This window comes from Spermophilus citellus, assembly GCF_964194105.1.
Source record: "Spermophilus citellus genome assembly, chromosome: 5".
Taxonomy (NCBI): Eukaryota; Metazoa; Chordata; class Mammalia; order Rodentia; family Sciuridae; genus Spermophilus; species Spermophilus citellus.
Window position 1 is genome coordinate 77,649,373 of NC_138186.1, and position 6,000 is coordinate 77,655,372.

Sequence of the window (6,000 nt, forward strand, 5' to 3'; positions counted from 1 at the left end):
GTGATTATTGAAATGATGAAACTTTAAATTATTCTAAATGATTATTTTACAAATACAGAAGAATTTCTTTCCTCATTAAAATTTACCACTGCAGGAAAATTATTGTTTTAAATAATATTTGATAATTATTATTATTTTTTTGGTGGTGCTGGGGATTGAACACATGGCCTTGTGCATGTGAGGCAAGCACTCTACCAACTGAGCTATATCCCCATCCCTTGACTATCATTTTTATTTAGTTAATTTTATGTGTATATTTTGATTCTTATTATTGCAAAAATAAACTAGTAAATTTCAGTACATTTCTGAAAAAAATACTCAAAAGTGAAGCTAATGTTATATCTCTTAGAAAAGATAGTATCAAATCTATAGTGGAATTAATTATTTGAGAGGATTACAAGGGAACAATTACTAATGCAAGAATTTTGATTCTTAAATTATAATGATGATTTTCCTTTTATAAAATTAGGTTGCCAGATAAGAAGTAAGCTTGAAACCAGATGTCTCAAAATTTTTTGACAAATTTTTTCAGTGGTATTATGGAATAATTAGAACTATGGTTCATATTGCTCCCACGAAGAATAAAAATCTATTTTAAAATACAAGGGCCTAAAAGAAGGATTCTTTCATTAAAAATTATTGAATCTACACATTCTGCCTTTCTGAGCATAAAACATATCACTTTCTTTTCTAGTATAGTTTCTTATAAATCATACCTAGTTATCATGTAACAGATTAAATCTAAATGAGTGACACTAATCTGGGTATATATGATCACCACTCATTTTTTTTCTTGGAAATGCTTATTATGAAAGTGGAAAAAAAATGTGAACTATAAACCCAATAGATATTGTCCAAGATGGTATTAGAGATGGTGATTTGCTAGACTAGTGTTTTTTTTAATTGTGAAAACATTTTGAGAAGTAGTCACACTCCATTGAATGTTTGGCTGATAACTGCAGAAGTCTTGTATGAGAAATATGGGATGTAAAACAAAATGGGGTAAAAGATGATTCTGAACAAAATTGGTCTTTTTAAATATCCAAAGTGCTGATATTTATTAATGAGATGAATAACAACAGCAAAAGACATATTTTGGGAGTGAAAACCCAGAATAAAATTTGGGCCAGCTGCTTTAAATCTTTCTCTATGACAGGAAAAAAAAAATTTCCCCTCTGAGACAGAGTTCAACAATTGGGCAGTGAGTGGGACACAGGTCTGGCAATGCCAGAGGGGAGCAGGATGAGAGAGCTGTGTCTCAATACATCTAGGTAGGTGAGATGAAAAGCAACATAAAAGTGTTACAAAATCGTAAATAACTCACCAAGCTATGCAAACATCCTATTTTAAAACTTTTTATTAGATATGTGTAGTAGAACATAGATGTCTGGAGATAAAGTGTATAGCTTAGAAAATTGTGAAAACCAGGGAAAAAGAAACCAAGCAGTAGTTGGGAACTGCAGGGAGGTTTTTAGAGTGAAAGAATAAACCTATATTAACAAAGAGAGATGTATTCTAAAAAGAAGTGGGAGTTAACCACTGTGTAATCATCAGGCAATCATAGGTTTCAGAATTGTAGGTTAAATGTTATTTTGTGAACATTTTTTTTGCTTCATTAAAATTTAAATTCTTGAATGGCAAGGACATTCATTTTTTCTTCACTTGTAGTTGGATAGAACACTTTTATTTATTTTTATGTGCTGCTGATGATCGAACCCAGGGCCTCATACATGCTAGGCAAATGCTCTATCTCTGAGCCAAAACTCCAGCCCAAGGACAGTCTTTTTATGACAGTGTTATTAAATGCAAATTGTATAGTGCTTTCTAAAGAACAATTAATAAATATTTTGAAAAAAAGAGAAGCTCTGTATTTTTAAACTGCTTGATTTACTAACTTAATCATTTTAATTGACTTAAAATTTTAGGGGAATTTGAAGATGCCAAAATCAATTACTTGATTCAGTTTTCTTTATTTTAAATATTATTACTCAATGATTATACTCTTTAATAAGGACAAATATGAAAACATATTTAATACAATGGATAGAATCATGGTAGCATTTAGAGCTGCTTGCAAATTTATATTCTCCTTCTAGGTACTGTCTTGGATTTGAGTCAAGCCATGTGACTTATACTGTTAAAGAATTTTAAGAGATTTGTTTTCATATCTAGGGCAGCATATTAAATTGATAATTCAATTTTTTTCTTTTCCTTCTACTACATCAGCAAGCACATTCCATTACAGCAACTGTGCAAACAGCCCAAGTCATACAGCAAGTTCAACAGAGATATTGAAGTCTCCTTAGAACTTGCAACAAAAATGAAATAGAACAAAACAATACAGAATAAATGTATTAATGGTTTAAAGCTACAGAGTTTTTGGTCAAATATCCCAAATATGTACTGTATACAGAGAAAGTATGTAGTAAGGAAGAAATGAAAAAATAGGATTAGAATGTTCTACTTTTTGCAATATACATTTCCAGAGAGGACAAAGAATTCAGGAAAAAGGCAAAACTGGTGAAAGATTTTTGAGGTCATTTAAATGCTACTTTGAAGAAGTATTTTTTATGGCCACAGTTTCACCTCTAAGAGAAACTTCCACCCCCCTCTGGAAAACTGGAACAGTGTTCACCACATGGGTGACAAATGGAGCCACACTTCTGGCAGTGTGAGAGGGGAAAAGGAAGATGAAAGGACTGCATTGCATAATATACATAGATAGAGGAGATGAAAAGCCATTTAAAATGTTGCAGTATCCTAAATAACTCAGCAAGCTATGCAAACACACTGAATTTGATGGGTACTTTCCAAGACAGTGATGAGAGGTGGCTTTGTGGCCGCCTACACAGGACTGGATTCTGCCTCATCCCCTTCAATTCTTCAGCACTCTGTAACAAACACAAGGGTAGCAAAGTCTCTGTAGGCAGTATGTATGGGGGTAGGATTATCTGCCAACTCTATGTAAAGAGCATAAGAGTATAAGCAATTCAAAGTAATGTTCTTGCATTACTGAATCTGACTATGGTAACTTGAGATTCCTAACTGCTCTGTTTATTTATGAAGCAAATATATAATACAGTTGATTCCTATTTGCAGTTGTCCAAAACAAATTGAAACATTTCATCACAATGTCAAGGACAGTAATCCTGGTTGAAATTTTTATGCCTTTTAAAGTGTATAAAACCTTATTATAAATATTATCTAATTTTCACAATATCCTTCAAAGATGATAGTATTGCTTTGTTTAATTTAATAGGTAATAGACTAGATGTACATGTGTTTTCATTTAAAAGAAGAAAGTGAACAATGAACAGAAGTTTTTACAAATTGAAGTTTATTCAGTATTATAATGTAATATCTTCAACTAAAACTTATGATGTATGTGGAAGCAGCTTCATAATAGGGAACTGCTATGATCAACAAGAACGTAGTAGATGTGATGAAACAACTTAGTTCTCATATACAAGTCTGCATTAGAGGGGTTACATAATTTACATTTAAAGGAATATAAATAGATTTGCATAGCTTGAAGAAGCCACAGTGAAAAAGAAAGACTCTTTTTAAGCTTCTTTTTCCCCTTGTACTTCACATTTACCTTTCTTAGTTCATAGGAAAATGTTGCTATTCCTGTTGCTTAGTAGGTTGGACCCAGGACCCAGAACACTTTGTACTGGAATCAGAACACATGAATGGAACTCTTTTGCCCTCTGCTTCTGAGGACAGAATTTGGGAAGGCATCTTTCCTTCTTTCAGTCTTCTTACTCAGTAACTCAGGATCTCAACGGAAAGGATATGCAGGGTTATTTTGGACATCAGTCATCAGCATTCACAAATGAAACCAAGGCCTTCCGTAAGCCTGACATCTAAACTTTGTTCTCTACATATGGAGGATGCTTATGCATTGAGCAGCTGTGTGCATGTTCAGTTGTTGAAATTGTACTGCATTCCTAATCTGTTACTAGCTCATTTTAGTATAGTTGCCAGAGTTTGGAACCCCAAGGGAAAATGGGATAATGATAAAATATGAGCTTCAACTCTCTACCTTGAACTTTGCATATATTATTTTTATGTACTTAGTTTTTTAACTTAAGAACTCCTAAGTCCTATTCATATAGTTAAACTAATATTATATTTAAATTTGACTGAAATAGGACAAAAAAGTGCTTTATGTTTCCCCAAGAATTTATTTAATTTAACTTATCCCTTTACTGATATTTAGGTAGCTTTATCCTAAATATCTTTCATAGGAAGTGATGAAATGTTTCCCACTTCAGTAAGTTATAATTCTATTTGAATTACTAGTTTACCATAGAAGGAGTTGATTCCCAATATACTTTTCTAAAAGTAGATTTACTAAAGAGGCAAGTAACTGGGCTAATTAAGATTCTTACACTAGAAACTAAATGAAATATTTAGTTGTTGGGGGATTTTAGCCCCTGTCTCCTCCTGACCAGCGGGAGAGGCAGGAAAAGCACACCCCAACCAAGAGGAGCCAAGAAAGGTAAAGATCCACTGGCCGCCCACACCCAGCCCTCCCTCCCAGGAGGACAATCAGACATGCCAGAGAGAACAAAGCGGAAGTACACACAGCTTATATATTGCAAAGGAGCCAATCAGAATAAAGGTCAGAGGAGTGGAGCAAGTTCATGTGTACACCCATCCCATAGTCTGTAAGGGAAGGCACAAGCTGTCCAAGAGGGCAGAAGAGTCCTGGACATATCCTGAGGTGGTCCGCCTCCTCTGTCACTGCCCACAGCACCGCCTCCTGGCTGATTGCCAGGAGCCCTCCCAGCCACATGTGCAGCCATGCCCTACATTTAGCAACAATGAAATCCCCCCAAATAAGGAATTTTCAGAGTGAATTTATATAAAAAGATCATAAAGCACTAGTAGTATTCATATTCAAAGACATATTATTTTTATAAAAAAATCCCCTTGTTGTTTTTCTAAATATAAATTATGGTAAATTTTCTTGGAAATTAAATATAAATATGATATGAATTAGATGAGCCATAAGGATACTAAAGATAATTTCTCTTATGCAGAAAAACAAAAAGTTGTTTGGAGGAAAAATCTATATATTAAAAAATATAGTGGGGCTGAGGTTGTGGCTCAGTGGCAGAGCACTTACCTAGCATGTGTGAGGCACTGGGTTTGGTCCTCATCACCACATATAAATAAATTAAAAATAAAGGTACATCATCAACTTAAATATATATTTTTAAAAAACAAGTATAGTGATACTGAGATGTCTTCTAGCATTTTTCTCATAGATTATCTCAATAACCTAAATTATATTTGTTTAAATATGCAATCACCCTTATACAGATATCGGTAAAACATTAAAAAAATGCTTATCTAACAATGGTATTTTTTTATTATATGTATTTCTTTTTTTATTTCTTGTCTTTCTTTTTTTAATTTTTTTTATTGGTTGTTCACAACATTACAAAGCTCTTGACATATCATATTTCATACATTAGATTGAAGTGGGTTATGAACTCCCAATTTTACCCCAAATGCAGATTGCAGAATCACATCGGTTACACATCCACAATTTTACATAATGCCCTATTAGTAACTGTTGTATTCTGCTACCTTTCCTATCCTCTACTATTCCCCCTCCCCTTCCCTCACATCTTCTCTCTCTACCCCATCTACTGTAATTCATTTCTCTCCTTTCTAACAATGGTATTAACAGTAACTTCTGGAAAGAGACAGCACATACAAAATCTAAAAATAAATTAAATTTGAAAAATTATGATTGTTTTTAGATAAATTATGATACAATTGCCTTGTGGAAATGTATATGGTCTTTGAAGAAATTTTTTCACCATAACTATAATAATAAGCAAATTGCTAAATTTTTTTTAAAAACATAATATGTACTCTTCTACTGCTTTTTAAAAATATGTGAGTACTTTTACCCGAGTTCGACCAATTTATCCTTTTGCCTAGTGAGAGATTAGAATCAGATATAAGAAATATAAACATTGG